The following is a 25,618-nucleotide window of genomic DNA, read 5'->3' on the forward strand; positions in this document are numbered from 1 at the left end:
GTAGTATTTTGAAAGAAACTGGAATTCAAAGAAAGGGCCATTGGATTTATAGTTTGCTTAGAAAAATTACAACGTTGTAAAACGTCCAAACAATACTCTGTATTACAAAAATGTATGTTACTATTCGTAGCACAGATGTATTGTGTGTGTATGTAAAATTATGTGTACAGAATTTGCAGTTTTCTCCTTCCCTTTGCCCTCACCCCCAAACACATTCTATCTTTGGACATTCAGCTTCTCCCCATGGATATGCCACTGTCCCAGGTTAGGCGATTCCCAATTTCGCAACCCCCCACCCCCCACGTTGTGCCGTTGTGGATGCGTTATGCTGTCTGATGTATTGGTGAGCACAAAGCTTAAGAACTATTGATTCAGAGCCAGACTAGATCATCTCAAACCTTTACTAGCAGCCTCCTTCCTTCATTACCAGAATGATTTCCCTATAACCACTTCTTATAAGACAACTTCATACAGTGTCCTACCAAAAAAACAAACCTAGAGCCATTGAGTCAATTCTCACTCACGGCAACCCCAGGTGTCACAGAGTAGAATCACTCCATAGGGTTTTCCTGGCTGTAGTCTTTATGGAAGCAGTTCACCAGGCCTTTCTTCTGTGGCACAGTGGCTCCTTATTCTGGCATCTGTGGTCTTGTTCTACACAAGCACTAGTCCCCACACAAGCTCTCTTCTCCAGTTTGATCTGTCTACACCTGAGCCTAACACCTACCCATATATGTTCACATCCTTTGCTTTTGATCTTGATAACCCCCCATGTGAAATACTGTATAGTTTGATGCTAGGATATAATTTTAATTTATTCTCAATAGTGGGCCAACCATATAACTGTTAGTTATTAAAATTTATTAAAGAATTGCAGTGGCACCTTCGTTATTTACTAAAGTTCTAGTATAAGCCACTACCTGTTTCTAGGTGCTAAGTTCCAGTTTATACTACTACTTATACACTATTCCCTGGAGGACAGTAGGGGTTCAGTGTAGAATTCTTTCCTTCTGTGCAGAAGACCCCGGTTTGATTCCCTGCGGATGCACCACATACACAGTTACCACCTGTCTGTGAGTGGAGGCTTGCATATTGCTATGATGCTATATAGGCTTCAGCAGAGCTTCCAGACTAAGACAGACTAGGAAGAAAGGCCTGGAGATCTACTTTCAAAAATCAGCCAATGAAAACTCTATGGTTCACAATGTTGTGCATAGGACTGCCATGAGTCAGGGACGACTGGACAGCAGCTAACAAAAACAGCATAGTACGCCCTATCTTTTTCTCTTTTTTAAATTCCAAACGTAGCAAGTGTTCTCTGTTTCAAGATGATAGGTTGAGCACAGACCACAGATTCCTTTAAATAACAGAAATGATAGTTTAAAAAACTCACACTTACACTGAAAAAGAAGGAGATTCATCACCGGGCCAGAAACTATTAAAAAAAATCTATGAGACATGGAAAGAATATGGGATTGGATTGGAAAACTACACCCCAAGAGATATGCAAGTGAGTAATTGAAAGCTGCTCCTAAAATCCTAAAAATCCAAAACCAAACCTGTTGTCAAGTTGATTTCAACTCATAGTGACCCTATAGGACAGAGTAGGACTGCCCCATTGGGTTTCCAAGGCTGAAATCTTTACGGAAGCAGACTGCCACATCTTTCTCCCTCTGAGCTGCTAGTGGGATTCAAACCTCCAACCTTTCAGTTAGCAGCTGAGTCCTTAACCACTGCATCACCAGGGCTCCTAGAGTCTTCCATTTGCAGGAGCAGGAGGGGTTCAAAGCTCAGTCTAACAGGGTTATTAGTTGGGGTACCAAAGCAAGAGGTCAACCTCTACCATGTCCCACAGCCCTCCCCAGCTTGGGCCAGGCAGTGGCTATGTGGGCAAGACCATCTGTCTTCCATTGGAGAGACACAAGGGTGGACTCCAGGTTGTGGGCCATACTCAAGAATGTCAAGAACTCCTCATTGCCTAAAACTAACTACTGACTCTCCCGTCCCTCCATCACAGTCCCTGAAATATGATCAAAACACAAATGTCACCAACAGGTGTTTTCCTTGCAGACTGTGCTCACCAGTGCATCAGACAGTGTAACAAGCATCCACAAGGGCTCAACTGGAGGGCACACGTGGGAATCGCCTGACCTGTGAGGAAAGTTCACACCATGAGAGAGACACCAACGTTACCTAACGAAAGGATGTATACTCAAGGTAACAGCATGAACAAGCAGAACAAGCGTTTCTCAGACAGGCAAGAGAATTTTCATCAATAAACAATAATAATAATAAGAAGAAACTAAATACCAAAATTAAATTTTTGTTAATTAAAACAAACTCAGAGAGATGGCTGAATATAGCTAAAAATGAATTAGGAAGCTACAAGTTTGAGCTGAACTTACAACTGTGCTCACACTGTTTATTTGCTTAGGATGTAGCCTAAAGGGATGAATGAATGGGAAGCAAAAACAATATGCACTCAATGCAGAAAAATATATAAATATGCAAAATATAGAAAAGCTTCCAGGAGAAGAATTGTTATCCTTGATAATTATTTTTAATATTTCATTCATGTACTTAAGTTCCTTTTTCCTATGTGTTTATATGGGATCATATTGTAAGTATTCCTTAATAGCTTAAAAAAAAAAAGTTGCCGTCGAGTAGAGTCTGACTTATAGCAACCTATAGGACAGAGTAGAACTGCCCCATAGGGTTTCCAAGGATTGGCTGATGGGTTCCAACTGCCAACCTTTTGGCTGGCAGCCGAGCTCTTAACCACTATGCCACCAGGGCTCCTTTTCCCTAAATAAGCTGTTTTTATTAGCCATATGTCACAAATATATTCCCATGTCATTTAATGTCCTTCAACAGATGTTATTTTAGTAGCTGAATAGTATTTCATTTTTTGGTGATGTTACTTGGATCCACAATCAACACCCATGGAAGTAGCAGTCAGGAAACCAAATGATATATTTCATTGGGCATATCTGCTGTAAAAGACCTCTTTACAGTGTTGAAAAGCAAAGATTTCACTTTGAGGACTAAGGTATACCTCGTCCAAGCCATCATAGTTTCAATCACCTCATATGCATGGGAAAGCTGGGCAATGAACAAGGAAGACCAAAGTAAAATTCATGCATTTGAACTATGGTGTTGTCGAAGAATATTGAATATACCATGGACTGCCAGAAGAATAAACAAGTCTGTCATGGAAGAAGTACAGCCAGAGTGCTCCTTGGAAGGAGGACGGCAAGACTTTGTTTCACATACTTTGGATGTGTTATCAGCAGGGACCAGTCCCTGGAGAAGGGCACCATTCTTGGTAAGGTAGAGGGTCAGCAAAAAAGAGGAAGACCCAAGATAGATTGACACAGTGGTTGTAACAGTGTGCTCAAACTTAGCAACGATCGTTGAGGACAGCTCAGGACCAGGCAGTGTTTCATTCGGTTGTAGATAGGGTCTTTGTGAGTCAGAACAGACTCGACAGCACCTAACAACAACAGTGAACCAAATGCCCACTATTTGACATTTTTCCCATTTTCCCATTAAAAACATCAGTGGATACTCTTCATAGTTAATTTTTGGCCACATCATTGATTATTACTTTAGGATACATTCCTAGAAGTGGAAATGCCAGATTTGAAGGCTTTTGGTACATATTGAAGTTTGCTCTCCTGGAAAGTTGTTCTGGATTCTTCTTACAGGGAAGTGTGCCTGGGCTGTCCATTTCCCTTGGCCTTGATGCTCTTACCACTTTGAGGCTGCGGAATTCTCTCATCTGAAGCTATGGGGCTGGCTGCCAGTTCAGGGATCCAAGCCTAAAGGGAGTGGCCGGAGCTGGCCCAGGATGATCTTGGCAGTGGAATTTGTCCCAGGTGGCTTCTTCTCCAGGTTTGGAAATGCTCCATTGCCAGAGGTCAGAGCTTGAGTGTCTGCACCCCTTTGCTGTGGCTGCTTCTGGCCACTCCATGGCGGAAATCTTGCCACCTCTAGCCTTGTGCGTGGTGAAGCTTCCTTTTCCCTGGCCACGGCTGCCCCAGCTGTTGCCTGCCCTCCTTCCTGGATGGCTGCTCTTTGTGCTTCGTTGGGTAGCACCTCCCTCACCACTTTCAGTTTGGCGTGACCATCTGTGTCCCCAGGCTCTTGGCAAACCTCCTCTCATCTACTGTAGCTAAAAATACTCCAAGCAGAGGATTACTTTTTGGCCCACGGCTGTCCCCACTCCCAGTTCTAATCACCTACAAATTACAGGCACTCAACGGGGTCTTCTCCTCACTTTCTCTGAAGCCATGTTGTTATCTTTGGGAGGTGAAGGGAAGTGTGTTCTTAGTGTCTTGTCCGTACCAACCCAATACGCCTTATGGACAGCAGAAATCCCTCTGACCGTTTTGGCATTTGGGTGTCAGTCTTTCTTAGCTTCCAGAACCAAACAGTTTCCCCTCCTCTATTTTTGTATTGTTTTAACCATTGTCATCAGAATTGGGAGTCATATCTGTCCTCAAGTTGCTTCTTCACTCTGATGTCCTGGGCTCTTGATTCTGATTCCCTCATCTGTCCGGCTATTCTTGTATCAAGACCATACTATTCAAATTATTCTAGGTTTATAATATATTTTCATGCCTGCTAAGGAGAATCTCATGTTATCCTTCTTTTAGAAACATCTCTTGACTACTCTAGTCTGTTCTTTTCTTTTTCCTTTCTCTCTACAAAATGAGCTTTAGGACAAAGGTAGGAATTTCCACCAACCCTCTAAGAGTCTACCACACGAAAAGAAGGGAGAATATGTTTATTCAATATTCTATAATCATCAGTGTAAAACCTATTCTGTCAGAGAAGCAGCGCCTGTTTAATGATCATGCTAAACAGGTTTCAGATGAGCCTCCAAACTAACACAGTCTAGGAGGAAAGGCCTGGTGATCTATTTCTGAAAATTTGCCGACGAAAACCCTATGGATCACAACTGTTTGATCCACAACTCCATCATAGGGATGGCACAGGACTGGGTAGCATCTCATTCCATAGTATATGGGGGAGCCAGGAGCTGGGGGCTAATTCCACTCCAGCTGATAACAGCAAAGAAGGCATAGAAGCATCTTGGTCAAGTATAGTGGGAGACCAGGACTAGATTCTAGGAGGTGGCTGGGGGCTGGAATACCTCTGCACACCACCTGGGCTTGCGGTCAGAAACATGTTGCTTGCCTCTTCCCAGCAGACAAAGCCAAGCCACCCAGTAGAGGAAAGCCCAGGCACAGTTGTGCAGGTCTTTTGAGAGTTGCAGTTTGAAGAGGAGGGAAATGTCAGAACTGACAAACATTGTGACATTTCTCTTATCACATAGACAGCCACCCACAGGCCCAGCCCTGGTGGACAGACTTTCTTGATGCTAAAGGGAGGCAGCTGATAATGGAGCAAGGTATGGCAAACACAGATTTAAGCTTTCACTGCACCAAGTTGTGTGACCTTGGGCAAGTCATTTATTTCTACAATTTCCAGCATTTTCATCTGTATAGAGCAATAATATTAATAATCAAAATAATAACAAAATCTACTTACCTATTTCACAAAATTATTGGGATAAAGTTAATGAGTCAACCACTTTCTAAACTATACAAGCTTATCAAATACCTTTAGTTCTGTATTAATATTGGTTGCTTCCAGAGAAAGCCCCCCTGTTTGGTTCTGGTTATAGAAATCTAAGAAAAGGGAGATTTAGGTTGAAGAAGGAACACTAATTTGCAGCTTTTACAAAAATTGTCTGTTTCTGCTAAGGTGATGAAAAATTTGGAAAGGATAGTGGTAATGGATGTAATTAATGTCACTGAATTGTACATGTAAAGAAAGATTGAAATGGCAAATCTTTTGTTGTATATATTTTTACAACACACACACACACAAGCATCTGCTTATATTGCCGATGCCCAGGGCTGACAGTCCCTGGTGGGAGGTTGTGCCATTTGTAGGAAGAGGGGACTGGGGCACAGGGGTAACATCACATAGGGAGAGGCAGGAGAGGCAGGAAACTTAAAAGAGGGTGGACGAAGAAGCTGGGTTGTTATTGTTATGGATTGAATTGTGTACCTCAAAACATGTGTTGGAATCCTCACCCCTGTACCTGTAGGTGTAATCCTGTTTGGAAATAGGGTTTTCCTGGTTATGTTAATGAGGGCATATCAGTGCAGGGTGTGTCCTAAACCTGATCACGTCAGAGATATAAAAAGAGCAGTTAGATGCAGAGGTAAGCACACGGGGAAGACAGGCGCTGTGTGAGGACCGTCTACTAGCCGAGAAGTGCAGAGAACCGTTGGCAGATACCAGAAACCAGGGGAAGGCTCACGGGAGGGATCAACATGGCAGAGACCCCGATTGGACTTTTAGCCTCCAGAATTGTGAGACCATGAGTTTCTGTTCTTCAGAGCCACCCATATGTGGTATTTCTGTGACAGTAGCACTGGGAAGCTGAGGTAATCACCACCATCTCAGATCAGTTCTTCTGGCTTCTCATTCCCTTCATTACTCTTCTCTATCCCTTTGACAAAAACCCTTAAGTACTGATAATTCCTGATAGGGAAGGTGAAGGAGACTAATTGGTACTGAGAATTGGAAAGTGCTAGTCTCTTGGATGGAAAACCTAGTGGCGCAGTGGTTAAGAGCTACGTCTGCTAACCAAAATGTCAGCAGTTTGAGTTCACCGGGCGCTCCTTGGAAACTCCATGGGGCAGTTCTACTCTGTCCTATAGGGTTGCTATGAGTCGGAATTGACTCGACAGCGACAGGTTTTTGGTTTTAGTCTCTTGGATAGGGTTTTTATATAAATCATCCCACTGAAACCTCTCAATAATGTGTTATGATCCCCATGTTACAGCTCTTCAGGCCCAGAGGCTTCAGGTGGCTTATCCACACGCATATAGTAAAAAAGTGAGAGAAGCAAATTTCAGGCCTGTGCCTGGGCACTCTAACGTTCTGCCTCAGGGGTACAAGTTCCACACGGAACCACTAGGATGGGAAAACAGTAGCTTTTGCCATGCTATACCTGATTCGTCAATGTCTTTCCTCCACTTCGGAGAGGTCTGTGCAAACGAAGACTCAGGAGCTCTACAACACGATGTAAGGCATGTTTCAAGCCTCCTGCTTCCCAGGTAACTCAACAGAAGGGGCACTCAGCTCAGAATCACTGTTCACAGCGTCTCCATAGTAACAGCTGTCCAGCATGCCATCCTTTTCTGGAGCCGATAGGCAGCCAGGTTACAGTCCTGACGGACACAGGTGATAGGCGCAGCTGGGCTCTGATGAGGACTAGGATCCAGAATGATCCCAGGCTCTGATGACATCACACAGAGCTGTTGCCATGGTTTTGGCAAGCAGTGTTGCTTTTCTGAGGATTGCAAAACACTTTATGTTCCAACCTCATGCTCACTCATTCCTGACAGAGTGGAAACTGTGTCTCCTTGGCTGAAATGTTCCCCTTGAGTCCAGCCCAAAGATGACATTTTTAGGAAAGTTTGAGAAGAATCCTGCTGCCGTTACTGAGTCATGATAGGGTAGAAATGGATCTTTTCTATTTAAAGAGTTTTGTGCTACTGTTTGAAAATGTCACATTGCTAGGGAACGGGGGAAATGGAAAACTTTCCATTCGCCATCAACAAAGAGATGGTTGCTGATTGTGAAACAATGGGTTTGAAGAGGAGTTCTGTTACCTGTCTGAGAGAAGTAACAGGAGGTTGTCGGGAGTTTAATTTAAGAACATAGGTCTGGATAAGCTTGGTGCTCTAGAAAGGGACTGCTCGTCTGGAATACAGCTCATGTAATTGTAGATCCCATTCTGCTACTAAGAAGCTGTTACTTGACCCAGGTCCTAGGACCTCTTTGGATCTGAGTTTCAATATAAACAGAATGAGATTAGATTGGATCAGGATTTCCTTAATTTACCTGATAATAAGAATCACCAGGGGCCCTGATTAGACACACACACACACACACACACACACACACACACACATACACGCACACACACACACACACGCACATACACACATCCCCGTTCTAGAGACTATCATCCAGTAGGTTTGGGGTAAACTGGGAATATGTTTTAACAAGTACTATAGGAGATTCTCATAGCTCATAGGGACCCTATAGGACAGAGTAGAACTGCCCCATACGGTTTCCAAGGAGTGCCTGGTGGATTCAAACTGCCAACCTTTGGGTTAGCAGCTGAACTCTTAACCGCTACGCCACCAGGGTTGCTATGAGTTGGAATCAACTCGACAGCAATGAGGTTTTTTTTTTTTTTTTGGTTTAAGGAAATTCTGAAGAAGAGGTAGGTTTGATAAACAAACTTTGCTTCCTGCAAGCTAAAAAGAAAAAAAAAGTCTGAGGAATGATCATTAAGTGGACTTCATATTTCGTTATCTACAGTTCTGACAACTTTAAATTCATCTTTCAGGTGTTACACAGAAGTGTTTTTTTTCAGATACAGTTGGTTTATATTTCTAAGCCCTTTTAACCAAAAACTGCTTGTCCAGTTGATTCTGACTCATAGCAACCCATATGTGTCTGAATAGACTTGTGTTCCATAAGATTTTCTATGGCTGATTTTTCAGAAGCAGATTGCCAGGTCTTTCTTCTGAGGTGCCTCTGGGTGGACTTGAACCATCAACCTTTCAATTAGCAGCTGAGCCAATTAACCATTTACACCACCCAGGGACTTTGAGCTCTTTAAAACAAGTCATATTATGTGGTATTGAAATGTCTGCAATGGGGAAAAAAAAATGTACCTTCTTTTTTCTACAAACTCAATTAAACTTTATTTTTAATTGTACTTTAGATGAAGGTTTACAGAGCAAATTAGTTTCTCATTAAACAATTAATACACATAGTGTTTTGTGACATTGGTTGCCAGCCCCACAGCCTGTCAACACTCTCCCTTCTCGATCTTGGGTTCCTCATTACCAGCTTTCCTGTCCCCTCCTGCCTTCTCGTCCTTGCCCCTGGGCTGGTGTGCCCATTTAGTCTCATTTTGTTTTATGGGCCTGTCTAATCTTTGCTGAAGGGTGAACCTCAGGAGTGACTTCAGTATTGAGCTATATGGGTGTCCTGAGGCCATACTCTCAGGGTTTCTCCAGTCTTTGTCAGACCAGTAAGTCTTCAATTAAACTTTTGATCATGACCGTAGCATCCATTGGTTAGAAACCTGAGGGAAGGTAGGGATTCTAGGTCCTGTATTCACTTCCTCCAGTGTGGCTCCATTTTTATGTTTTATGTAGTGAGACACCACACTTTTTTTTTTTGTAATGGATTTTGGTGTTTTAAAAATTTTAGAAAAACCAGTTCATGGCAACCCCTTTCTCTGTCTTTTTTTTTTTCTTGATAGGGATATCATCCATACTGAGATGAAGAAGAAATTTGTAGGCAGTTTTCCTTAAAACAAGCAAACAAAAATTAGTGGGAAAGAGAAGTAGGGGTTTCTTGAGTCCTAAACTCTTAAAGTGGCTTAGTGAGAACAACCATCACAGTGGTGTAGAAGTGCAACCAGCTGGAGCATCCCTGTGACACCTTATGGGCAAAGGGAAGGGGCACTGGGTGCTGGGTACTTCGTGGTTAGCAGATTTGGGTTGTGACTGGCAGGACTTCCAGGGAAGGATATCAGGGCATCTGTCTAGAGAGTAAACACTTCAAGAGATTTCCTTTAGAGTCTTTAATTTCTTAGATATTGGTAAACATAAAATATTGCATGGGCAATACATATTTAGTAAAGAAAAAAATAATGAACAAGCAAAAAGAAGTAATCACTTTTTATTCTCCCAGCAAAGGATGGCCACTGTTAATATGTAGTAATTCTTCTGGATCAGTCATCTCATATTCCTAGTTGTAGAGCTAAGGAAATACATTATGTACAGAAGTGAGGCCATGTTTTAAAACTAATGTGTGTGTGTGTGCAGACGCTCCTTTTTAACGGTTACGTTGTATTTCTTTATGTTCCAACATTTATTTAACTAGTCTTCCTTTATTGTACATTTAAGGTTCTTTTCCCCCTCCAGAAAAGATGCATCATTTGTTCACTATACGCTTATTAACAATGGATGATGCTATTAAAGGACAAAAAAAAAAAAGCTTTGCTAATTTGATAAGTAATAATGATACTATTGTTTTGGTACACATTACAGTTTCAACAAGTTGAAGATATTTTTATATATTTATTGATCAATAGTATCTTTCTGTTTAAAAATTGCCTGAGAAAATTATTTGACAATTTTTCCATTAGAATGTTTTTATTTTCTTGTAGATTTTGGAGAGCTATTTATATCTGAAGCACATTAAACACAGTCAGTTATGTTTTAAATTCCCTCTGGTCTGTAGTTTGTGTTTTAATTTTGTGTATGATGATTTTGGCATTTGAGGTTTATATGAAATCCTTTAAAAATCATGTTATAATTTCTACCTTTATTGTATACTTAGAAAAATCTCCATCTCCAGATTATATAGTTACTTAAATATTCTTATATTTCTATACTTTTGGTTTTCACATTTAACTTTTCAGTGATCTGGAATTAATTTTAGTATATAGTGTTGGAAAAAGTTCTAATTTTTTAAAACTAATTATTCCAATATAATTCATTTATATATCCCATGGAATTTAGATATCATGTTTGTCATATAATATGTCATATATATATGCTTATGTGTATGTATACTTATATCTGTACTACTTTTTCTTTATAGTCTGATCTCAATATTTTGTTTCATTTGTCAGCAGGTTGGGTTTATACCTGACTTTAAATATACACTTTGTAGGATGTGGCAGGGTAATTAGGGATACCATGGACCCCCAAGTTATACAAGACTAATTTAGATTCCCTGAACCAAGGCTTCACAATGGCTTCCAAGCAATGACAAGGCTTCAAGGGACCAAAAGGTAGGTTATATCTACATCAAGCAACAAAGGCAACATATCAATTGAGACAGTAGTGCTATGTATGTATGTGAATGTTTGCATGCAACAGGTAAAGTTTAGTCAGATGAAACTGAGTATGAATCAGTTCTGAATGTACTGAGCATATTAGGGAAAAAGAGGAGCAGACAAGAGAAGAGAAAGCAAGAATGGGGATGAGGTAGAAAGATAAAGTAAAAAAGAGAACGAGGAAGTGGGAAAGATACTTAAATTTTTATTATAAGCATGCATATTTGTGTGTGTGTGTGTGTGTGAGAGAGAGAGAGAGAGAGAGAGAGAGAGAACATCCATTCTGATGATGGCTATTAATTCTTGTGCATTTAACAGAAAATAAAAGATGTGTTAAACCAGAAGCACACAGGGCCCTGCCCCAGGAGAGAAACGAAAGAGAGACCAAGTGTCCTGGCACAGCTCTGGATGTGTTTGACAACACTTCTCCCCCGTGATGAGCTGTCTCCCGGGACCCGATATGGAGGTGATTCATATTCTTACACAAATGAGGGAAAAAAAGAAAAGAAACAAAACCTCATTTTACATTACAGATTTGCTATCAGAATGAATTTGGCTATTTGTTCAATTATTTTATAACTTGGAGGCAGCAAGCCGAGGGCCAGAATGACTCACTTAAGCAGTCTACTGTGCTGTAATAGAAGAGCAATTATCCATCCACACTCCAGTCATGGGGGTTCTGGCAAAGCTGGGAGGTCTAAGTGAAACACGGAAGCCTCTCTGGTTGTCATTCAAGATGGAGAACAGCTGCCTTTTCCTCCAGTGGGTGTAAGAGGCTGTTAGGGATTGAGTTGTGTCCCCCTAAAATGTGCTTTAATTTGGCTGGGACATGATTCCCAGTATTGTGTTGTTGCCCACTGTTTTGTCATCTGATGTGACTTGCCTATGTGTTGTAAATCCTACCTCTATGATGTTAATGAGGTGGGATAGGCAGCAGTTATGTTAATGAGGCAGGACTCAATCTACAAGATCGAATTATGTCTTGAGCCAGTCTCTTTTGAGATATAAAAGAGAGAAGGTAGCAGAGAGACGGGGGGCCTCAAACCACCAAGAAAGCAGCGCCAGGAGCAAAGCGTGTCCTTTGGACCCAGGGTCCATGCACAGAGAAGCTCCTAGATCAGGGGAAGATTGATGACAAGGACTTTCCTCCAGAACCAATAGAGAGAAAAAGCCTTCCCCTGGAGCTGACGTCCTGAATTTGGACTTCTAGCCTACTAGACTGTGAAAGAATAAATTTCTCTTTGTTAAAGCCGTCCACTTGTGGTGTTTCTGCTATAGCAGCACTAGGTAACTAAGACAGAGGCTTTCTAATAATACTAGATACCTGAGTGTTTTCCAACTTTAATTGTTAGTTCTTGATGTTTTCCATCTAGCAGACTCTATGGGCCCATCTAATTTTACTATCCAAACAATCACAATGAGGTTACTGGGATCTATGTGTCAAGCTTCCGTTTCTTTGGGGCCATTCAAATAAATCTTCATTGCTAAAAGCATCATCCTTGCCCATTACTTTTCCCAAATTGCCATAGATACACTGCTTTCTTAACACCATCATGTTATTCATATTTGATTGAGATTCTGTTCTACCCTTCCTCTGCTACACTGTTTTGTTTCCCCACCCAACTCCTCCATTTTTGTTAAGTGAATTTCCCTTAGTTTTACCTGGCCTATAGTTGCTGTATAGACTATTCGGCCACAACCTCCACAGCCTCTGTTTTTGCTGTTGTTAGCTGCCGTGGAGTTGGTCCCCAACTCACAGTGACCCCATGCACAATGGAATGAAACATTGTCTGGTCCTGCACCATCCCCATGATCGATTGGAGATCAGACAGTTGTGGTCTATAGGGTTTTCACTGGCTAATTTTCAGTAAGTAGATCACTAGACCTTTCTTCCTAGTCAGTTTTAGTCTGGAAGCTCCCCTCAAATCTGTTCAGCATCATAGCAACACGCAAGCCTCCACTGAAAGATGAGTGGTGGCTGGGCATGAGGTGTACTGGCTAGGAATCAAACCCAGCTCTTCCACAGGAAAGGTGAGAATTCTCCCTCTGAACACCAATGTCTCTACCCACAGCCTCTAGAATGGTCATATTTTCCAAAGAAAAACCAGTGCATTCTCTGACAACTTATTTTTTCTTACTTATGGATTAATTTGTATTTAAGCTTTATCAAAGGCATAAATAATTTACATTGGACTAGATAATAAATCATCCTCTTTTCTGAGAGAAGTAAAACTATAAAAAAATGAAGACCGATACGGGAAATAAAACATGTAATCATGGTGCCAGCCATATATCTATCATTATCCACAGAGCCACCTCCCTCGCTTTAATGTCCCATGAACTCTAGTTCCTCTAGGAATGGCTCTGCCTTGGCTGTACGGGAGGGTGAAAATAACTCCCCAGACTTTACTAAAAGTCAATCTACGTGTCTTCTTTCAACAACACTTCAAAATAATAATTCATCTATCTGGACTCCAGCCTCTTTACCCACAAATGGGTGGGTTAGGTTAGAATGAGATTCTTTCAAACTTTTTTTTTTAAGCCATAGAAGAAATTTTTCAACTGAAATTTTACATGGGAGCAAACAAAACAATACAAAAAAACAAAAACAAAACAGAGAGGCAAGTAATAAAAGCAGAACCTCTCCCCTAACTCCCTTCCAACTTAGATATGTTATTTTTGTGATTTTTTTCTAAAAATCTCAAACCTACTAAGAGATATTCCTTAAGAACAGACATAATTTTATCCAGGAATGAGGGGTGGAGTGGGGTTACTGGGCCTTTGCAGCAACATCACCCTGCTCCTTGAAACTCATATTGGTCCCTTGGACCCTCTGCAGAGGAAGAAGTCCTGGAAGCACTGGGAAGCACCCAATTCCAGGAGAACCATGCCCAGCTCTCTTAGCAACAGCACCAGAGAAAGACATCTGTCATGGCTTGAATTGTGTCCCCCAAAAATATCTGTCTACTTGGCTGGGTCATGATTCCCAGTATTGTACGATTGTGTACCATTTTGTAATCTGATGTGATTTCCTTATGTGTGGCAAACTCTATCACTGTGATGTAATAAGATGGAGTAGCAGCAGTTATACTGATGAGGTCTACAAGATTAGATAGTATTTTAAGCCAATCTCTTTTGAGATATAAAAGAGAGAAGCAAGCAGAGACACATGGGGACCGCATACTACCAAGAAAGCAGTGCTGGGAGCAGAGCGCGTCCTTTGGACCTGAGGTTCCTGCACAGAGAAGCTCCCAGACCAAGGGAAGACTGAAGACAAGGACCTTCCTCCAGAGCCTACAGAGAGAAAGCCTTCTCGTGGAGGTGATGTCCTGAATTTGGACTTGTAGCCTACTGAACTGTGAGAGAATAAACTTTGCTTTATTAAAGCCATCTGCTTGTGGTATTTCTGTTATAGCAGCACTAGATGACTAAGACAACTTCCCTTTTACATCAACAGATGGCTGTGGGCTTAACTACGTCTGCAGCACCTTCTTCCAATGAACTCTTGACCACGAATGGAATCTTCCTCACCCTGCCTAGCAACCAGCACCTCTCAGTAGCTTATGGGAGCAGTCATTCCATCAGATAATGTTACTCTACTATCACTGCCTTCTATTTTTTCTATGTCCTGCGTATACTCCAAGCCCTATGCCTAAAAGTAAATCTTTTTTTTTTTTTTAATATAATATGAATGTCGGATGGTTAGATGTCAAATTCCAGGATTCCTTAGAAAACCAAAGTGATTTTTTTTTTTTTTAAAGACATTAACCTACATTTGCATTCAGTTTCTGCTTTGTACACAGGCAACACGGTTATGAGTCTGATTAGGTCTCCCAAAGGTCTGTGTGTCCCAATAAACAGTGGGACAGCCCTTGCAGGTCATACAAGAATTCAGGAGAGCAGGCCTTTTTCCCCTACTAAATAGTTATATGGCCTTGGTCGAGACACTTCACCCTTCTGAGCTTCAGTTTCCTTCTCCGGAAAATGAGAGAGATGGAATGATGGTGCTGAGGCTCCCCTGAGTTCTAACATTTCATAGCACTTGGCTTCATTTTTGACCAGGGCTTTTCTTTTTAAGATTCCAAATTTACGGCTCGAGAATTCTCTTAAGCTCTAGAGTTTTTCTCGTGAGGTCACAACAGCTCTTGTAATAGCTTTTCCACCACCCATCTGTCAGTTTGTCGTACTGCGGTGTCCTGTGCGTTGCTGTGATACTGGAAGCTATGTCATCAGTATTTCAAATACCATCAGGGTCACCCATAGTGGGCAGATTTCAGCAGAGCTTCCAGACTAAGACAGACTAGGAAGAAAAACCTGGTGATCTATTCTCGAAAATCAACCCGTGAAAACCTTATGGGTCACAACAGAACATTGTCCAATTTGCTTGCTTTGGACACGTCATCAGGAGGGATCGTTCGCTAGAGGAGGACACCATGTCTGGTGAAGTAGAGGGCTAATGAGGGTGTGAGAGAACCTTGGCGAGATGGATTAGCACAATAGTCACAACGATGAACTCGAACATGCCAGTGATTGTGAGGATGTTACACGACCAGGAAGCGTTTTGTTCTGTTGTACATAAGGCCACTGTGAGTTGGAGTTAACTAGGTGGAAGCTAAATACCTAACAGTCATAGTTCTTAAAATTATGTTCTAATTGCAAGAAAGGGCTGCAAGATTGTAAGGTAGTATCCCACCAAGGGTTCTATCAGGTCAGGTGTAAAATGCAGGGTCCCAAGGTGACCCTCGATAGGGAAATGTGAACTAGAACCACAATCCCCTTTTATGGATGCCACAGAAAAATCTTTAGGCTCATGAGGGCAACCTGGTGGTCATGTATTCATTCATTTATCTACCAATTCAGCCATCATTTAGTTCCTTCTCAAAAAGTATTTAACAAATCTTTGCTATTTGCTGAGACATTCTAGATCCTGAGATGGTACAAAGTAATTTAAGGCATGAATAATCTAGTCTGGAAGAGAAGGCATGCACATTTGAGTCAGTTCAATAAAGTGTTAGACAACAAATACATACAATTAGAAGAGGACTGCCTGGCTGATATAAGTGGCTAACCTGCTAGGCTGCTAACCGAAAGGTTGGAGGTTTGAGTCTAACCAGAGGTGCCTTGGAAGAAAGGTCTGGCAATCTACTTCTGAAAAATTAGGCATTGAAAACCCTATGGAACATAGTTCTACTCTGACACACATGGGGTCGTCATGAGTCAGAGTCTTCTGGATGGCAACTGGCATCTTTATGGGAGCAAATCACCAGGTCTTTCTCCCTCGGTGCCACTGGGTGGGTTTGAACTGTCGACCTATTGGTTAGCAGCCAGGTGCTTAATCATTGCACCACCAGGACTCTTTTCAACATATTTTGGGAGGACACAATTCAATCCATGACACTGCAAAACCAATTAAAGCTTTGAGATCTATTTTTTTTTTAAATCTTGTCCTATCCGTCTAAGACTCCTAGCTGTGTGGAGCTACAGTTTCTGTAAGTGGCTGTAACACATACACCAGAGGACAACATTTGCATACTTAGGAAGCTGGCTAAAGCATATCACAGCAAACATCTTGGGTACTGTTTGCATGCACCCTCTCTGTACAGTGTCAGATGGACACAACAGGGCATCAGCCCACTGAAGACTCTCCACTCAGAAAGGACACAGGGCCTCTGGAAAGCAGTACTTGTACATAATTTAGACCTTGACCTTCTCCTTCTTGTTGAATTCTACCCTGGGTTTAGCTGAACCAGCCTTCTTGCATGACCCTGACCTCGACATAAGTGCCCTGAGGGACACTGTCAGGCACAGGTCATTGGGAAAACTGTTGGCCATTAGATGATTTTCTGGAAGGTAACAAGCAGGCCCACGAGTGGAGGTGTCAGGGCCTAGGCAACATGGTCTGCCCCAACATTTCTGTCCTGGTGAGGTCAGGGCTGCCTTGCAGAAACAGAAGAGCCACTGACGGGTACTTTAATGGGGGAAGGGGTAAGTGGGGGAGAAGGTATCACTTCACTGGTTTTTGTAACAGGGAGGAGGAATCGTGGACTGGTTTATGTAATACATAATAGTATATGTAATACTAATAGTACAACCTCTTATGTAGTATCTCAGAGCTGGAAGGTAACATTAACATTAAGGCTATCTAGGTTTGAATCTTCAAAGCTCAAGAGTTTGAGGTATTTCTCAGATTCGACAAAAACTTAAACCCCAGTAGCTCTGCTCAGGAACCACTCTGATGAGGTATCTACCACGAAGGAAAGAAAGCCATCCCTTCCCACTCTGGAATACGTCTCTGAATGTATTGCAATCTAGAAGATTCTGGTGGGAGCCAAGCTCAGGTGGATATTATACAAATAGTGCACAGTGGATGCCCACCCATGCCTGGAGTGGGCACTGTGAAAGGATGCCTGGCAAGAGGAGATGGAACAGACGTATCACTGGAAAAGAGGACCTGTTTGTGGGCCTGCATGAGACCCTCCCCTGGGATTCCCTGGAATACTGCGATACTAATCTTTGGGATACTATGAAATCCCAACCACCCTGCAGGACATCACTAATTTGCCGAAACCCTGCCCCCAGAGCTTATCTGGGTGAGATTGTGCCAAGTCTGTTGGGTAGCGGTGTCCCACGTTTAAACATGAGGTTGTATGGAGTCAGAAATGACTGTTTTCCTTCTCCTCTGACCTGGGGACCACCTCTTGGCAAAGATACCGTTCTGGAGTTCAGGAGGCATTAGATGATAATGGCTAAGCCGTGACAAAGGAAGCAACATTTACGATGCTTTACTTTAAAAACATTGGCTAGCATGGTATGGTCAAGGCCTTGAACTTAGTGGGAGTTCAGAAGGCTGGGGTTTGAGTTCTTGCACCACCAACAACTAAATTATTGTATTAGAGTCCTGAGAGAAAAAAGATACCACACCCAAACAAGGGGACTGAGGAGAGTTTCCTGAAGCTTCCGTTTACAGCAGTGTGGGCAGAAGTAAGGGAACTTAGTGAAGGACGGCAAAGCCCTCTTAGTTGCCTTGAAATCCACTGGTGCCTTCAAGCCATCACACTTGCTGGAGAAATATGCCTCCACAGCTGAACGGTGACACTGTGGGAGGTGAGACACAGATCTAACGCTTCTCTTCTTGCTTGATGGGTGGTCTACCACCAAGTCTGCCCTCTACCTGGCATCATCTACTCTGGGAACAGGCTATTCTTCCACAGTCAGCAGCCTGTATCACCATGGGTCTGACATGTTCCTCCTGGGTGCACACAGGCATTAGATCACCTGGAAGAGAGGAGACTGAGCTGCTGATGGAAAGCTGGGAGAACACGGCCCAGTTGGCCAGGTTGTCTGTACTGATCCTTCCCCAATCCTGGCTACAGTTCTCAAACAAGGCTAGGAGCCAGGAATTATTTTTGTGTTTAGTGCTGAAGCCTGGGCACACTCTGCTCCCTGCTTTCTGGTTCCAGGTACCAATAATAACTGCCCCTTGGCCACATGTTGCCCTGGTAAGTCCAAGTGGTCACAGTGACCAAGACTGACAGAGGTCTGACTGTCCACCCATCTGTTGCTGGGAGCACCAAGGGAAGACAAGGTGGAAAGGATGATCAGGTCACTGACGCATCCCTCTGGGGCCTCATGGGACAAGGAGAGGATGGGAAGGTGCTGGGGGCCTCAGCGGCCCTCACACACAGAAGAGACTGGGATCAGGCAAACACTGTTCCTTCTTAATCCTACAGGATGTTCTAGCCTTGCTTCCTCTGAGGAAATTAAGAGACATTCATTCAGGCCAGCTTCCAATGCTGGGCATCTGGTGGGTAAAAAAACAGGAGAAAATTCAAGGCCAGAAGAGCTCAAACCCAAAATTATCATGCAGTGATTTCAATGATCAAACCTCACACACAGTCTAATATTGTTTTAGAAAGATGTCTGTTCACACAAACATGGTGAAGCCATTCTTTCCCTAAGCACCACACTCTGGGTTTGTCAAAACATTTGAAGAAGACTAATTCATGCCTCAAAAGGAATTCTCTCTCACACATCAAGCTGCCAGGTTTGTGAGCTTAAGGTTTCAATGTTAAAATATCTCATAAACACTAGAGGGATGAGGAACGTGAACCTCAAGTGGAAATGCTTTGGGGCTGACCATGTCACTAAAAAAAAACCAGTTGCTGTTGGGATGACTCCAACTTATGGTGACCCTGTGTATGTCACAGTAGGACTGTGCTCCATATGGTTTTCAATGACTGATTTTTGGGAAGTAGATTGCCAGGACTTTCTTCCAAGGAATCTCTGGGTGGACTCAAACCTCCAAATTTTGGTTAGCAGCCAAGCGCTTGCACCACCCAGGGACTCCCATGGTGTCCATAAGGGGGCAGAATTAACAATCTGCCTGCTCACTGGGAGGATAGGTAAGAAAGCCAGTTGGCTCAAACTAGCTCTGGACAGTCCAGGCACCTGTGAGATGCAGTACGGGGCAGTGGTTAATAGCATGGGCTCCAGGGCCAGGTGACATGCATGAGTTTAAGACCCAACTCTTTGGGTTACTAAATGTGAGCTCTTGTGGAAGTTCCTTAACTGCAGGGTGCTTCCATTTCTTCATCTATGAACTGGAGTAATAACAGTACTTCTGAATTCTTGCCTTCCATGTGGGAGACCAGAGTTGGATTCCTGGCCAATGCACCTCATGAACAGCCACCGTCTGTCTAGGGGGGCTTGACTGTTACTGTGATGCTGAACAAGTTTCAGTAGAGCTTCTAGACTAAGACAGACTAGGAAGAAAGGTCTGTCAATCTATTTCCAAAAACCAGCCAGCGAAAACCCTGTGGATCACAATGGTCCGATCTGCAACTAATCATGGCAATGGTGTAGAAGTGGGTAGTGTTTCATTCCGTTGTGCATGGGGTAACCGTGAGTCGGGGGCCAACTCTGTGGCAGCTAACAACTAATAACACATGTTTCATGCAGTTACATCTGAGCCAAAACCAAAACCAAACTTGTTGCCTTTGAGTTGATTCTGACTATAGCGACCCTATGGGACAGAGAAGAATTGCCCCATAGGGTTTCTAAGGAGCGCCTGGTGGAGGTACACTGCCGACCTTTCGGTTAGCAGCCAAGCTCTTAACCACTGCACCACCAGGGCTCCAAGTAGTCAGCGCCAGATGATTTTTGGGGTCCCCTATTGGGGCAGTAGTCAATCTCACCAAACCCCTCCCTGCCCCAGGAGGGTGGGCAGGCAGCCGGCCACACTCCCTGTCACTAGAACTTCACAAGTAGGATCGCTGCTTGGCTGCAGGGAATTTTTTCTTCCATCAGAAACAAGTCCCTGAAGTACAGAACAGAAACTCAGCAACTGACATAAACAATTTCAAACAATAATTTCAGAAGACAAATTGCTCCATTTGGGCATCAAGACTCCTCTCAGAGGCTTTCCCCGCTTGTTTATGTATCTCGTGGCCTCGAGCCACGGGTGAATTAAGCAGACAGCCTGCACGCACCCCGGAGCACAGGACCAGGCCTGCCTGCAAAAGAATCACCATGCGACTTTCATTCCTTGAAAGCTGTTGCTTGGGGAGGTCCTTGAGAAAAGGGACTCTGATTTATGCTTCCCTGAGTCTATCCATTCATTGAGAGAAGGTCTCAGGGTTTGGTGCCAGAAGATCTGGGTTCAAGACTTGCTCTGCCATTTTCTGCGTGTGTGAATTTGGACAAGTCATCAACCCTGTCCGAACCTCGGCTTTCCATCTCTGTAAGGAAGTCATCATATTATACAGACCTTATAGGGTAGTTGGCTACCACCGGGCTGTCAGTTTGTAGTACTGTGGTGGCTTATGCGTTGCTATGATGCTGGAAGCTGTGCCATAGTGTTTTAAATACCAGTAGGGTCACCCATGAGCACACTCTGCTCCCTGCCTTTTGGTTTCAGGTACTAATAATAAGCCTGGGTTTCAGTCGAGCTTCTAGACTAACACAGACTAGGAAGAAAGACAGTTAGTCAGTGAAAACCCTATGGATCGCACAGAATATTATCTGATCTAGTGCTGGAAGATGAGTCCCCTAGGTTGAAAGCCACTGCACAGTGGCCACAACAATGGACTCAAACATGCCAATGATCATGAAGATGGTGCAGGACTGGGCAACGTTTTATTCTGTTGTACATAAAGTTGCAATGAGTTGGAGCAAACACCACCAACAACAACACAGGGTAACTGTAATGTTGAAATAAAGATGCTCTCATCAGTGCTAAATTACTATGTGAATATTAATGAGGTTAATGTAGGCATCAGTGAATAACTGAATGAGAATTGGTAATAGAGAGGAAGTAGAGCTTGGAGCAAAGGGTTGTGTTTTATGAGGGCAGGGGAAAAGAGTTTCCTCTAAATTAAAAGGATATTCTTTATTGTATGTGATCCTTGAATACAGATTTAAGTTCTTTTAAGATCCTAGGTCAAGCCTGTTGTATACAATATCAGCACTTACAGCATTTATTACTGTCATGGACTGAATTATGTCCCCACAAAAATGTGTGTATCAATTTGGCTAGGCCATGATTCCCAGTATTGTGTGGTTGTCCTCCATTTTGTGATTGTAATTTTATGGTAAAGAGAATCAGGGTGGGATTGTAACACCACCCTTACCCAGGTCACATCCCCAATCTAATGTAAAGGGAGTTTCCCTGGAGTGTGACCTGCACCACCTTTTATCTCTTGAGAGATAAAAGGAAAGGGAAGCAAGCAGACAGTTAGGGACCTCATACCACCAAGAAAGCAGTGCCGGGAGGAGAGTATGTCCTTCGGACCTGGAGTCCCTGCAAAGAGAAGCTCCTAGTCTGGGGAAACATTGATGAGAAGGCCGACAGAGAGAGAAAAGCTTCCCCTGGAGCTGACGCCCTGAATTTGGACTTTTAGCCTATTTTACTGTGAGGAAATAAACTTCTCTTTGTTAAAGCCATGCACTCGTGGCATTCCTGTTATAGCAACACTAGATGACCAAGACAATTACCTTTTCTGATTTTAAAACAATTGCATGTTCATTATAGAAAATGTGGGAAATGTATAAAAGTTTCAAGTCGGAAAGCAAGATTAATGATAATTCAAGCATGCAGGAATAACCAATCCTGCTAATACTTTGCTTTCTTTCTTCTGATTTACATATATATACATGTATATAAAAAGATACCTATTTTAAATTTCTCCAAGTTTGAGATTGTATTATAAATGCAATTTTGATGCCTCCTTCTTGCATTATAAATGTCTCTTCACCTCATTAAATATTCATTGAAAGCACATTTAATGTGCATGTTATACTCCATTTTCAATACATTTAAGTATTCTCCTTTAGTTGGACATTTCAAATTTTTCCCTCAACGTTTTAGTGCCTGGGTGGCACAAACAGTTAAGTGCTTGACTACTAACAAAAAGTTGGCTACTTGAACCCACCCAGAGGTGCCCCAGAAGACAGGCCTGGCCGTCTACTCCTGAAAGGTCACAGTCTTGGAAACTCTATAGAGCAGTTCTACTCTGCACACATAGGGCGGCCAAGAGTCAGAGTTGACTCAATGGCAACCAACAACAACAAAAATATAACACTGTAAAGAGCGTCCTCAAACATAAACCTTCCACCCTCCATACTTCACACTTATGCACTGGAGATCACATATATAAAGTATGTACACACACACACGCACACACATATACATACTTTATATATGTCTGTCAGTTTGTTGTATTGTGGTGGCTTGTGTGTTGCTGTGATACTGGAAGTTATGCCATCAGTATTTCAAATACCATCAGGATCACCCATGGTGGACAGGTTTCAGCAGAGTTTCCAGACAAAGACAGACTGGGAAGTAGGACCTGGAGGTGGAATATTTCTGAAAAAACTGGCCAGTGAAAACCTCATGAATAGCAGCAGAATATAGTCTGCAATAGTACAAGAAGATGGGCCCCTCAGGTTGGAAGGCACTCAAAAGACGACTGGGGAAGAGCTGCCTCCTGAAAGTAGAGTCAACTTTAATGAGGTGGATGCAGTAAAGCTTTTGGGATCTTCATTTACTGAGGTGGCATGACAAAAAATGAAAGGAAACAGCTGCAAACATCTATTAATAATCGGAACAAGGAATGTCTGAAGTATAAATCTAGGAAAATTGGAAGTCATCAAAAATGAAATGGACCACATAAAGATAGATATCCTAGGCATTAGTGAGCTGAAATAGACTGGTATTGGCCATTCTGAATCAGACAACCACATGGTCTGCTATGCCAGGAATGACAAATTAAAGAGGAGTGGTATCACATTCATAGTCAAACAGAACATTTCGAGATCTATCCTGAAGTACAAAGCTGTCATTAATAGGATAATATCCATACAACTACAAGGAAGACCAGTTAATATGACTATTATTCAAATTTACACATCAACCACTAATGCTAAAGATGAGGAAATTGAAGATTTTTACCAACTTCTGCTGTACGAAATAGATCAAACTTGCAATCAAGAGGCATTATCATTACTGGTAATTGGAATGCAAAAGCTGGAAACAAGAAGAATCAGTAGTTGGAAAATATGGCTTTGATGATAGAAATGATGCTGGAGATCTCATGACAGACTTTTCCAAGACCAGTGACTACTTCATTGCAAATACCTTTTTTTCAACAACATAAGTGGCGACTCTATGTGTAGACCTTGCCAGATAGAATACACAGGAATTAAATCAACTACATCTGTGGAAAGAGACGATGGAAAAGCTCAATATCATCAGTCAGAACAAGGCCAGGGGCCGATTGCAGAACAGACCATCAAATGCTCTTATGCAAGCTCAAGTTGAAGCTGAAGAAAATTGAAACAAGTCCATGAAAGCCAAAATACGACCTTGAGTATATCCCACTTGAATTTAGAGACCATCTCAAGAATAGATTTGATGCAGTGAACACTAATGACTGAAGACCAGATGAGTTGTGGAATGACATCAAGGACATCATTCATGAAGAAAGTAAAAGGTCATTAAAAAGACAGGAAAGAAAGAAAAGACCAAAATGGATGTCAGAAGAGACTCTGAAACTTGCTTTCGAATGCAGTGTAGCTAAAGCAAAAGGAAGAAAAGATGAAGTAAAAGAGCTGAACAAAAGATTTCAAAAGGTAGCTCAAGAAGACAAAATAAAGTGATATAATGAAATGTGCAAAGACCTGAAGTTAGAAAACCAAAAGGGAAGAACATGCCTGGGATTTCTCAAGCTGAAAAAACTGAAGAAAAAGGTCAAGCCTTGAGTTGCAAAAGTGGAAGATTTTATGGGCAAAATACTGAACAACGTGGGAACATCAAAAGAAGATGGAAGGAATACACAGAGTCACTGTACAAAATGAATTGATTGACATTCAGCCGTTTCATGAGGTAGCAGATGATCAAAAACTGATGGTACTGAAGGAAGAAGTCTAAGCTGCACTGAAGGGAATGACAAAAAACAAGGCTTCACGAATTAATAAATACCAATTGAGCTGTTTCACCAAATGGATGCAGCGCTGGAGGTGCTCACTTATCTATTTCAAGAAATTTGGAAGACAGCTTCCTAGCCAACCAACTGGAAGAGATCCATATTTGTACCATTCCAAAGAAAGATGATTCAACTGAATGCAGAAATTATCGAACAATATCATTAATATCATACACAAGTAAAATTTTGCTGAAGATCATTCAAAAGTGGTTGCAGCAGTACATCAACAGGGGACTGCGAGAAGTTCAAGCTGGATTCAGAAGAGGACGTGGAAACTAGGATATCATTGATGATGTCAGATGGATCTTGGCTGAAAGCAGAGAATACAGAAAGATGTTTACCTGTTTTTTATTGACTATTTAAAGACATTCGACTGTGTGGATCATAACAAATTATGGATAACATTGCAAAGAATGGGAATTCCAGAACACTTAATTGTGCTTATCAGGAACCTGTACATAGATCAAGAGGCAGTCATTTGAACAGAACAAGGGGATACTGATGGTTTAAAGTCAGGAAAGGTGTGTCAGAGTTGTATCCTTTCATCATACTTATTCAATCTGTATGCTGAGTCAAAAATCTGAGAAACCGGACTATATGAAGAAGATGTGGCATCAGGATTAGAGGAAGATTCATTAACAACCTCAATGTGCAGATGACACAACCTTGCTTACTGCAAGTGAAGAGGACTTGAAGCACTTACTGATGAAGATCGAAGACTACAGTCATCAGTATGGATTACACCTCATCATAAAGAAAACAAAAATCCTCACAACTAGACCAATAAGCAATACCATGACAAATGGAAAAAAGATTGAAGTTGTCAAGGATTTCGTTTTACTTGGATCCACAATCAACGCCCATAGAAGTAGCAGTCAAAAAATCAAACGACGTATTGCACTGGGCAAATCTGCTGCAAAAGAGCTCTTGATACTTTTAAAAAGCAAAGATGTCACTTTGAGGACTAAGGTACACCTGACCCAAGCCGCAGTATTTTCAATCTCATAGTGATTTTCAATCACATCTCATAGTCATGTGAAAGCTGGACAATGAATAAGGAAGACTGAAGAAGAACTGGTGCATTTGGATTATAGTGTTGGCAAAGAATATTGAATATACCATGGACTGCCAGAAGAACAAACAAATCTGTCTTGGAAGAAGTACAGCCAGAATGCTCCTT

The 25,618-nt window shown here is 42.2% G+C and overlaps 1 protein-coding gene across 1 annotated transcript in view; it reads right to left on the minus strand.

The window, feature by feature from the left end:
• Positions 1-25,618, minus strand: part of MYOCD (myocardin) — a 109,237-nt gene that overhangs the window by 64,889 nt on the left and 18,730 nt on the right. The window lies entirely within an intron of this gene.

Source organism: Trichechus manatus, unplaced genomic scaffold, assembly GCF_000243295.1.
Source record: "Trichechus manatus latirostris isolate Lorelei unplaced genomic scaffold, TriManLat1.0 scaffold00040, whole genome shotgun sequence".
Taxonomy (NCBI): domain Eukaryota; kingdom Metazoa; phylum Chordata; class Mammalia; order Sirenia; family Trichechidae; genus Trichechus; species Trichechus manatus.